The sequence below is a fragment of the Lissotriton vulgaris genome, chromosome 2_1 (assembly GCF_964263255.1).
Source record: "Lissotriton vulgaris chromosome 2_1, aLisVul1.2, whole genome shotgun sequence".
Taxonomy (NCBI): domain Eukaryota; kingdom Metazoa; phylum Chordata; class Amphibia; order Caudata; family Salamandridae; genus Lissotriton; species Lissotriton vulgaris.
The window spans coordinates 1,446,829,250-1,446,841,517 of record NC_141687.1 but is presented as its reverse complement, the minus strand read 5'-3'; the positions used below and the strand labels follow the sequence as shown (position 1 = coordinate 1,446,841,517).

The 12,268-nt window shown below is 42.9% G+C and overlaps 1 protein-coding gene across 3 annotated transcripts in view; it reads right to left on the bottom strand.

Annotated features, from left to right (window-relative positions):
- ZRANB3 (zinc finger RANBP2-type containing 3) overlaps positions 1–11,867 on the bottom strand; it is an 881,708-nt gene extending 869,841 nt beyond the window's left edge. The window contains exon 1 of one of the 3 annotated variants that reach the window (XM_086957301.1): positions 11,743–11,867. The gene's annotated coding sequence lies outside the window, so the exon portion shown is untranslated. The remainder of the gene's footprint in view (positions 1–11,742) is intronic. The other 2 variants (XM_086957303.1, XM_086957302.1) reach the window with 2 other exon arrangements.
- Between the last annotated feature and the right edge of the window lie 401 nt (positions 11,868–12,268).

Sequence of the window (12,268 nt, the reverse complement as noted above, 5' to 3'; positions counted from 1 at the left end):
GTCAGCTGCAGTATTGGACCAGTTCCTTTCATTGGTCTCCAATGGCCAGCTGCAGTATTTGGACCAGTTACTTTCACCGGTCATCTGTGGTCAGAGACAGTATTTGGACCAGTTCATTCCACTGGTCTCCTATGGCTAGCAGCAGTATTTGGACCAGTTACTTTCACTGGTCTTCTGTGGTCAGAGACAGTATTTGGACCAGTTCATTCCACTGGTCTCCTACTGCCAACAGCAGTATTTGGACGAGTTCATTTCATTGTTCCATTATGGTCAGAGGCAGAATTTGGACCAGGTCTCTTCACTGGTCTCCTATTGCCAGCGGACGTATATGGACTAGTTCCTTTCACGGTTTTCCAATAGTCAGCAGTAGACTTCTGTAATACTACTGTGAGTCTTCTGTGTTCCTTCCATCAACTGTTGCATGGCTAAACAAGTATAAGGTCCCAAAGGCGAGACCTATTGGCTATGCCAATGCTTGTTTTAATTGGCTAAGATATATAGCATAGACATTGTAATTCAACAGATTTGCAGAAATCTTACAGGATGTATTTTACCAACAAGGACATTGAGAATACAAGAACACCAGGAAGGAAATTACAGAGAAAAGAATTAGCAACATTAATCAGAAAATAGGATGAGTGAGAAAAGCGGGAAGGCAGATGGTCGATAAAAAAGGAAACAAAACAAGTTTCAGTGTAGGGTGAGGTGGGCTTGCTCTTAGATTACCAAATAAGAGCGGCATCCCGGCAAATTCACGCCTCTTTCCCCAATTCGCCCCCTGACATGCCATCACTAGACCATCTGCTAACTAATCCCTCATCTCGGAAATGGATAACCCGCCTGTATAACACTACTCAGCACACAAACCCAGTAACCACAGCCAAGGCACTAGCCGCCTGGAGTGAGGAGCTAGACCTTTCTCTCACTGATGAGCAGTGGACATACTGCTGCACTCAGCTTGAACTCATATCTCCTAACTACAAGCTACGCCTAATCCATTTCAAATTACTCCATCGCTTATAACGCCCCCCTATACAGATGCTTAGGATGGGTCTTCGGTCAGACGGACAGTGTTGGAGATGCAGAAACCCACAAACGTCATTCTTGCACTTAGCATGGGAATGCCCTTCCATTGCCGACTTCTGGGCAGGGTCTACGATATAACACAGAAGATTACAGGGACGAGCCTGGAGAACACACCACTAGTGACTCAATTGGGACACTTAAAAAATGCCCCCTCCGACACACACCACCTTACCGCCATGATGCGCCTACTAGTCAAACGCAGAATAGCAATGTACTGGGGCAACATCACGCCCCCCTCAATAGACACATGGATACAAGACATCACTTACAGCCAAGAGCAGTTAACAATTTTCTGGGAGCTGATGCCCCCAGCATCCATACCCAAGGACATCTGGGCCCCATTCATACGATGGGCGAGTGCCCAGAGTGCAGCTACTCATAACACATCAACAACACCCAAAGCTAAACAATGTCTTGTTATCAGACTACAGAGCCCACATGGTGAAACTGAAGTCCCTAACTTACTCACCAACACAAACAGCAGTTGAATAAACAACAGGAATGCTCAGCTATGATATACCGATGTATGTTTATCACAATGTGCTCAATTGCTTAATGCCGTTTTATCTTCTCATGCAAAGTTTAACAAGACGTGGATTGCTTTGTAAGATGCCTTATCCCTCCAGCCCCCGTCCCTGAATGTTAAGGGTAGATAATTTTGTTCATAATGTGCCATCTGTTTTGTTATTACCACAATAAGCTAAGGTAAAATGCATGGCTATTAATGTGTACTCTCTTATTGAAAAAACTTGAATAAAATAATAATAAAAAAAAAAATCCACTTGCCCTTTATATACTTCTTGCAAAGGAGGGCAGACTCTGCTGATTACTCAAAGTCCAACACTGTTGCACATACATACCTGACATGAGCAAACTTTTCAAGGTTACATTAAAAACATTACGGATTTAAATAAAGACCTGAAAGATTTAAAAGCATATGGTGCCTGGGAAATCTTAGATAAGGGATTGTCAAATGATACCAGCTCAGGGGTGGGTAATTCGTATCGCCCGACGCCAGATACATTAAGATTTATTGCGAGGGTAAGAGGTTTTTATTACGGTTTTGTCCGCAGGGCAAGTAGACAGTAAATAATGGACTGAGACTAAACTATCCTCTGACCTCTTCAAATTCTGTTTCTCGTCCACAGTGTAATCACCTAACCCAGGCACACATGACACAATTTATAGCAGGATGCAGAGGAGCCTATTTTCGATTATGTAGCCCGCCTGGGCAGTCGAGAGAAGCCAGGTGACATGAGTGATGAATGGCTCGGCTCACCACGCATGCCTCTTGATCACAGTGCATGTGGGCTAAACACCCGTAGCTGTACACAAAAGATCGGATACTTATTTCAAATAAGTGCAGTGTGTTCACAAAGTAAAGCACAGCATGAACTTTGTGCAGCACAGAATTTTCCAAACAGCACATTCAAGAGAGAATGGTCTGTATGTAGTATTTCCTTAGAGCACGGGCGAACATGGAGCTTTTGCAGCTCGAGAACACTCCCAGCAATGGCAGGTAGGAGACAAGCTTCTTTGCGCCTTGCTTTTACCCGACTTTTTTTTTTAACTTAATTCACCCTTCTGATCCTGTCCTTTCTTGGCTCAAACCTTGGGCCTCTCCTGCTGAACCCAGGTCACTCTCCTCCGCTTCGCTCCCCTACCCTCTTCTTCCCTCCCCTCCCCTAGCATCCGAGGCTTGCAGTAAAATGCTTGGATTTCTTTTGTCATGCAATTCTTGGGCCCCTCTCTTCGCACATTGTTTGCTGTCTGTGTTTGATGTCTCAGCCTCTTACTGTCTCAACCAAATCTACATTAAAGCACCTTACTTTCCCTGTGGGGTTCTCGTGCAGCCCACAGACCCACCATTGTTGCTTTTATTTTCGTGAGACTCTAATTTATAAACCAGTGTCTGCACTACACTATTTTCTTCCGCCTATAGCTCTGTATTTATTCCTTCACTAGCACCCAGAAATCGGAGGCCAGAAAAAGTAAACAGAAGGGGCAAGGCAGAGTTTGCCCGAAGGCAGGTTTGCAGAGATATATAGAGGTCACCAAAATCTTGCACCTGAAACTGAGAGGTTTTATATGCTGTTCTGTGCCGCGCCAAGCATGACATTAAAGCAGCACTGGGGCTCTAGACTAGGGGTGATTTCTTTAAGTCAGTAGAAATGCCATCCATTAACATCTGCTACGTGATGCGACCTCAGGCCCTCATACGGACTATAGCCAGGGCCACTAGAATTATGTGATTGAGCGTCCGCAGTGTTTGCCATCCATCATCTGCTGCATACTCCCCAGATTTTAACAAAAACAAAATTTGTTTCTAGCTCAAACGATAAAAAAGTTACTAAAAATGCAACTTTGAATTTTTCTAGGCAGTGGAAGCCTCTTTGCAAAGATGGACTGGTCACCTTTCTGTTGATTATTGCTGTATTTGGATGTTCACCTCATCCTGAGTTGTAACCAATTCCCACAGGGTGTTACCAAGTTTGAAAATTATGAAATAATAAACTAATACTATTGCAAAATTTGCCACATAATTTGCCTTCTTTTGGAGCATAATTTACTCAACCCTGGCACATAATTTAGTGTTCTCTTGCCACATAATTCCAGTGGCCCTGACTATAGCTCAGGTCTGACTGACAACAGGCATGCCCGCAGGCGTTCCCATAGCCCACATTTTACCTAATTTACCACAATAACAGGCAAGTCTCTGAAAGCTCTTTTTGTCCCTACTACCCCATGCAAACATTATTAAAGTTAGGGTTAAAAACAGTGCGCCTGTGCTGTTTAGCAACTTACTGCAATTTAAGGTAGCTCTTATTAAAATTAGTTAACCTTTATGTGAACACTACTAATCTTGCAAGATTAGGAAATGGAGGACCAGAAAAATAAAAAACTTGCCCAGGATCACACAATGTGGCTAAGTGGTGGTGAGTCTAGGTTAGAGGCTCAGCGCTCTCCTTTGGAAGCTAAGCCACATTCCTATAAGAACCTGGCGCACTGCACACTAAGATAAGGCAGGTATGTGGACTGGTTACCTCAAATGTACCGGGAGGGGTAAATAAACAAAGGAGCATGTATAGCTGGATAGTGTGTTTATGCAGTCCATAGAAATGGGCTTCTTAAAAGTGTACAGAGTAAAGGGAAGTGTAAGGGGGTAGATCCGGGGACCCGATTCTTCCCCTCTAATGTACCTGGGGAGATGACCGCCAGACTCCATGCATACCAGTCTCCATGGCAGGGGAGAACACCGCGTCAGCCAGGCTCACCCATCTCTCATGTTTTCATACGACAGGACAAGAAACCGGAAGGAGGAGGGGCTAACCCCGGAACCATAGGCTCTGTACGAGTGAAAAGACACCCCGCCCAGGGAGAGAGGTCACTGACCAGGAAGAGAACCGGAAGCGAGGAGAGTAGGAGAAACGCCGAAGAAGACGCCAGACGAGACCTGGAAGAAGACGCCGGACAGGACCAAGACGATGACGCCGGAGAAGCCAAAGGATAAGAAGACCACTGGAGTGAAGAGTAGTGGTGTTCCTCGGAGGAGACTGTCAAACGGCCGTAACTCAGGAGAGTTACGGCAGGCCTGGTGAGTGACCTGGTTCTGGGGACGGGAGGAGGGAGGAGGGTGCAGAGTGGGTGGGTTAAAAAGGAACGGGTTTTTGTTTTAATACCACGATTCCGACTGCATTTCCCATCACGTAGCCCTGACCCTACCTATCCCAGATATAGGCCTCCGCTGCATGTGTTTGTCTCCCCGGTTACGGCGGCATTTCTCATCACGTAGTCCCTGACCCTGCCTAACCCAGATATAGCCCTCCATTGCATGTTTTTGTGTGCACGTCGGGATACCAGAAACGCGGTTAGCTTAAGACCCCACGTGGCCACCGCGCTTCTGAGACATAAGACACGGAGAATAGTGTCTTCAATTTTTCTTTACTTGTTTTCGGTCTTCATGTAATGCCACTGGTGCGGTGAAGGGTAGCCTAAACTCCAGTCATAGCCAGAAGTTCACATCACTCATGGCCTCTCTTTTCCTCTCTTTCTGAGCCTCCGGGAGGAACCAACCACGGCAGAAGACTCCAGACTAACCCCGCTGAGCACCAGCTCAGAAGAAGACACGGAAATAAGGGAACAATCCCCTACCATCACCAGCAGAGAAGAAATCCAATCCGGCTAAACAGAGACTCTCCCAGTGAAGAAATCTAAAATACTAATTTCTGAAACCTAAATAAACAACCTTGGAAAATACCTCCAGCCGCCGCGTCTGCATATCCGACCCTCCCTCCCACAGAAAGATAGTGATGAAAATGTGTCCAAATAAATCCAGCTATGAGTAGATAGGTTGGCGAGGCCCTCTGTGCTTCACAACAGCAAGATTTGTGGCTTTCAGGCTGTAAATGCCTCTCTGTCCCCTCTCAAACTCCTGATGTAAAACCACCATCCCCCCGTAGTGATTTTTCACATGCTCCAAAGGGCACTTCATTCCGTAATAATGCTTCTAGGACTGCCTGTGCAATACTGGTAAGACTTCTACAGCACAGGCCTAAGTGTGCCTCCCCACCCCAATCTTCCCATTATGTATCACAGTGTTACAGATTGAGTCATTCAAATGAAAACCTAACACACTTTCAGAGAAGATGCTTTGATCTAAGTGGGGCTATAATCTGAAGACCAGTCCCTTTCGAAAAAAGGAATGGTCTCCTATCCTTCCCAGGACAGCCAGAAATGTCATGCTTTCCTGAGCAGGACACCCTAATCTAGACAATCACAGATCACATTCATATCCACCCACGACTATTGCATGAATCTCAAATTCATTGTGGGTAGCAGCTTGGTTCTAGCCGATAGGTGACTGCGTCTTATATTCTTTGTAAATACCTAATGCAAAAAATGTTATCCTGTAAATATGTAATACTGACTTACACATTACCAAGGTGTACATTATACTGGGAATTTCTGATTCGAATATGCAACCTTTATTGACACTGTACTCCCAAATGAAAACTTCAATGTATTGAATGTCTAAAATGCATAGTCTAAAACCTAATTTACACTTTTGCCAGTTCATCTTATTGATTTAGTGAAGAGGTAAGGCAAGTAGATTCCTTTGCAGGACAAGTAGATTTCTATAAAATGTTGTCCCCTAGACAAGTAGATTTTTTAAACAATTCCACACCCCTGCCAGCTGGTTTGGAAACTTAGGACATGGATTAGTGATTTCCATCTTGAGACCGGCAGTGGTGATCTCTTTGTGCATAATGCTGCAGATATTGTAAATCAAATTCTGCAGTTACCAAAAGAGTCAAAAGAACAAGAGCAGAATTTGAAATGGAGGATGGAGAATGCAAATTTTATGATGACTTAAAGGCCCTGGAGCAGAGTATAAGAGACAAAAGACAACACACCCATAATCAATGGTAAGATCGGATGTAGTATATAAGATGATAGGTTGATTCGCCATCAGAGGGGGCCTGATGCAGCATGATTTTAAAAATCATAATACACAACATGTTTATACACAGAAGACAGAAAGTACACATTGCACACTTTGATACTCAGTGTCACACAATACAGAGATAAGTGTAGTAGAAGCATTGTAAAGAAAATGCTTTAATAACATGAAGAGAAACAACATGCATTTATAAGACAACACTAAGACATACAAAAGAGTTGTGATATTGAACTTAACATGCACATGTTGCTTATTAACATATACTGATGAAAAGTGTGATGTGATGCTAAGTGTTAGTCTTGGTATCTTTGGCATGGTTTCCCCTGACTTTTTGCCTCTATCTCCTTTATTTTTGATGCTGTGCTGGATTTCGCTTTTGCAGGCTTAGATGCTTTGGGCACTTTGCGACTGCTGATCAGTGTCAAAATGAAAGTGCTCCTTGTGTAAATTGTTATTATGATTGGTTCTCCTTGATTGGCATATTTGATTTACTGGTAAGTCCCTGGTACAGTGCACGGAGTGTGCTGGGGCTGGTAAATCAAATACTACTAGTGGGCCTGCAGCACTGATTGTGCCACCCACATGAGTAGTTCTGAAAAGGTAACTCAGACCTGCCACTGTAACGTCTGTGCACAGTTGTTAACTGCCATGTCAACTTGGCAAGTGCACCCACTTGCAAATCCCTAACCTTCCCTTTTCTTACATGCCACACACCCCTAAGTTAGGCCCAAAGGTAACCCTGTGGGCAGGATGCAGTGTATGTGAAAGGTAGGATATGCCCAGAAGTGTGTGGCATGTCCTGATATTTAATTACTGCCAATTTAGTTTTTCACTATTGCAAGGCTACCTGTTCCCATAGGATAGAATGGTGAGTTTGGTTATAACATCTTATAAACATAACTGCCCCTGGGAACAAGGCAGTAAAATAAAGTTTAGTATCCCCGAACTCAGAATGTTAAAATGCATCTTCTAGCTAGGGTGATTTTTAGATTCTGTGTTTGAAAATATCACTTTCAGAAAGTAGGTATTTTCTTGTTTAGTCATCCAGTGTGCCGCTGCTAGGATGTGGATTGACTGTCTGGGTTTGGAGTGTCAGGGGCTGGGTAGAAGCAGCGGCTCCAGAAAGCCTGATGAGTCATGGCTGGGCTAAATAGACCTGGGCTGCATTTAGAGTCTGGGGAGGAGTTTTTCTTTCACCTGAATGTGCCTCGTATGCTTTTCACAATGCTGTCTCCACCTCCTGCCAGGAAGCTGCACCAGAAAGAACAGAACTGGTTTTGACTGGGCACAGGGCTTCTCTGCACAAAGAGAACAAATACATTTTGGGGTATAAGTATTAGACTTAAAACCCCTGAACTTTAGACTACTGCTAGAATTAAGAGAAACCTTTGCCAAGGAGAAGATCTAGAGAAACCGAGAAGTACTGCCCTTGCTTTGTGTCTGGGGTTGGCATGCAGTTCTTGTTTCTGCCAAAGAAAGAAGGACTTTGCTGTGTGCTGTGCCCCCTGGAAAGTCTCCATGGGCTTGAGTAGAACTTGCCTCCTGTTTTGAAGTTTCAGGAACACAAAGACGTCACCCCCAACTCCCCTGAACTTCCTTGATGGTAGTTCCTACCAAGAAGTGCCTGTGACTGTGTGGGGCCTCTGGAGGTTGTTTCGCTGCTGGGAGCTGGAAAGCAAAAACAAGAAAATCGAAGCATCGCTCTTCTTGTGACAGTTTTTCCGACGCAACGCCGTGGTGCCAGAAGAATCTCTCCGCACTGCGGGGCTGCTGCTGAAATTGGCACAGCGCCTGTTGCTGCTGCAAGAATCGACGCATCGAGGGATCATGGGTGAAAAAACTGATACAGAGACGCTCGGCAAAAACGCTGCATCGTACGCCGACGCATCCTGGATTTCCACGCATCGTCCCTGTGCAGCAAGTTTTTCCCTACACATCACACACGGATCGGAGTTCACGCAGAATCGACGCATCGCTTCCTCTTACAGACCGGACCTGATGCACCGCTCCCCTGTGTCCAGCGGAACTGTTGCATCGCATCCACGAAGTTCTCCGGAATCGACGCATCTCTTTGTTTTTCAACGCTTCTCACAGCTGCGGCTGTTTGCAACGACAGATACATTGCAAGAAATCACGCATCCATAGTTTTCTATGGACTCAGTTGCTAAAAACCTTTTGAAAGTCACTTTTTTTTAATACTTGTATGTTGCATTTTTGTCATTTTGGTCTTGTTAAGTATATGTAAATATACTTTCTTTTTCTAAACCGGTGTGGTGTCCAATTGTGGTGTTATCACTGTGTTACTGTGAGTGTTGGTACAATAATTTACACATTGCCTTTGGGATATGCCTGTCTGCTCGTGCCAAGCTACCAAGGGGATGAGCCGGGGTTATCTAGAGTGTGTATTCCCCTTACCCTGACTAGAAGCAAGGATTGCTATTTGGACAAAGGTACCTACCTCTGCCAACTAGAGACCCCCATTTCTAAGACTAAGCGAAGCAGTCTAGTGTTTTTAATGTTCTTTGCTGAAACAGCACCAGTTAGATAAGTCGGTGCAAATGAAGTACTAGCTTGAGATTTTGTATTAGGTTATAAAAGTCTCTATAGTTTATGAAATATTAAAAACTAATTTTGTAGTAGGAAAAAAGAAAACTGTAACTTTATAGGAGTGTTGTGAAAAATTGTAGTACTAGGGCATTTCTCACGTTAGCCATTTTCATGTAATTATATTTTGTTAAAACATGCATATTCTTCTTATGAATTGATTTCATTATATTTGAAGTAATGTTTGAGATCATAACATTTAAATATGTAATGCTTACCTAAAGGCCTTCATAAAAATGCTTTTTCTCTATTAATAAAAAGAATGTAAAAAAATTCAAAAAATGCTTTTTCTCGCGTGCTGACCATTGCCCTCATTACATACAGTGGATAGTGCTTTGCAAGTAAAAGGTTACTTATTTTATCAAGGATATGTTTTCCCCTACCATTCTTGAATGTTTTGTCAACATTTACAGTGAAATATTCCTGTGGGAATAGAATTTCACCTATGGCTGTAAGTCACAACTTTGTATTTCTTTTCTACCAATGTTAAGCGTGTAAGGACTCACAATATCTTGTTTCTCATGACTAGCATGGGAAACCAGCTTGATGTTTCAATCCTCTCAGGTGACATGATGTGAACATGGATATGTGTTAGTCTTTTGATCGTGGTGGGATGCCATGCCACTGGACATTGCTAAAACACTATATAAAAGAAGTAACCCCAAAGGAGGGGCACCGAATACCATCGATTTTTGCCTCTTGACCGAGCGCCATTCTGATTTTTGCTTCATGAGACCCGGATGCTATGCTGATCGATCTTTTACTTTGGATTGTTTGATGATGCTACAATCGGTAGCTGATTGACTGGGACCTTCTTTGCCGGATCTTTTCTATTTTTTTATTCCTATGATATCTTTAGCTCTAAGCTAATGGACTCACCCCAATGGACTTCAGACCTGAATTTTCTCCCTTTTGTAGGATCTGAACTGTTCGGAATTTGTACAATCCTGCTGCATTAAAGGGTAGCAAGACTCTATAATTTTGCAAACTGAATCTTATTAATGACAATTATATAAGATTTGCCTAAATGCTTGGTGTCTTAATGCAAGCTGTGACATTCTTGGCCGAAGTCCGGAAATTGCTTATTTTAAAGAATTTTGATTCTTTAATATAATAACCAAATTAATCTAAATCGTGTCTCAGTCTATCATTGAGTGCTGTTGATTCTTCCATTTAACAGTACTTCTGTTTAAATGTGCTGTGGATATAATTAGAGATCCCTATCAACACATCAGGTGTTACTTCTTTTGTTCTGTGTTTCAATTGCAGAGCTTTTGGTTTGCATAATCCTCACTCAACTTGAATTCTTCAGGAGGTTGGGTCTTCCATTTGCTGGTCTTTAGTTTTGCAGTATGGTCTTAAGAGTGGTATACCTACCCTTGATATATAACTTGCAAGTTGGATGTCAATTAATGGTACTCATTCGACAGCTAACGTGGAATTGTCCACCCTAATTTCCACCCCTTCGATCATCAGAGAATGATTCATCAGACGATCATTGACTCTGTGGATATAAAACGCTTCAGACTGCCTAATCGTAGAGGGCCCAGTACAGTTAAAGTAGTAAGAAGAGTAAGCCATGAAATAGTGCAAAAGAAAAAGGTTTACCCACGTTTCTCGCTGCAACAGAGGCAGTAGCAAATTTGTGGGGACAGTCTGCCAATTTGAATCCACTGGATGAATGATGGGAAAGTGAGTAAGCTCTTTATGATTTTTTTCAGCACCGCTGTATTAACATCATTAAAGTACGCACTTTTTCCTAGGTAAGTCCGATAGCTGGTAAAATTAGAGCTGCCACATCAACCCCGCAGGGTGGACTTCATCCAAGAAAATCTAGCCTGGTGGCAGGTCTTCTTGAAAGTGAGGTGTGCTAAAAGGATCTTGATGGGATACACGAGTAGCCACATGACTCAGTAGTGCAGGGGGTGTTTTTAGAGAAGGTTGCACAGGCTCATGTGTAGCTGCTTTAAATTGGGCGTGCACGTAACGGACAAGGGAAGTTGTCGTGTAAATGATGAGCGCAGGGACCACTGGTGAATATAGAAGCTGAGAACAAACAATGTACTTAGAAGGGATAAAGAGAAATTAAAATATAGGAGGAGACACAAAAAGATAATAAAAGGAGTTATTGAAAAAAACAAGGCGAAAGAAATCAACACAATAAAAAGGAGTGTTAAAGGAACGAAAACAAGAACATTTATTACAGCTCAGTCGCTATAAAAGATCAGAATTAAACAAACTAGCTAACTAAAGATAAGAGGAAGTAAATCATAGAACAAAATAATCGATTAGGACTGCAAGGAATAACAAAACCAATGGATCGTCTTGGGACAGAGGAACGTCTAAAAGGAAAAAGTTCTAGAAGACTAAAGTATTAGAGGTCGAACCACGTACGAGAATGAGAGGAGGAAGAAATAATAAAAAGAAGGCTATATAACACTAGAGAGAAATGTCACAGGGCAGACGAACCCTGGGTGCATGCCATCTTTAATAATCTAACACACAACACCGTATAATAATCACGGTAGTTAAGTACAATACATATTCTAACACCCGCTAGTCATTAGAGAGGTCCCAAAATAGGGACTTACCTCACGTTTCCCGACAGTGTCTCAAAATTCCCGCCCCTCTAAAGTATTTCAAAAACTACCCGCGAGTGCCAAATTGATTACACTGACAGCCAAGCACGATTCGGCACTCCGTGCCTCCCAGTAAAGATTTCTATTGGTTAAAAAATCCAGATATCCGCCCCGGAAAAGATTAAATCATCGCTCAGGAAATAGCCGCCATGTGGTGCCATGGAGCACATGCGAGAGCAGCCTTCTCTGATGCATTGCTACACTTAAAGAAAGAACTAGAGTGCGAACTCCACTAACAAAAAGTGGCAGCGCCCGGCGCCATTTTGCAGAACAATTATTGTTTTTTTTGTTTGTTTTTTTGCAGTTTTATATAGCACGAACTCGACCCGACATTGTAGCGCTTTACATGAACACCAGGTACATTACCATAGGACACACTCGTTTTTGTATTTTTAGGCATGGGGCGATTAAGAGATTCTGAATATTTTTGTTTCTTATTCTTGCTTACACATACATGCCAACATTTTAGAAGAGGAAA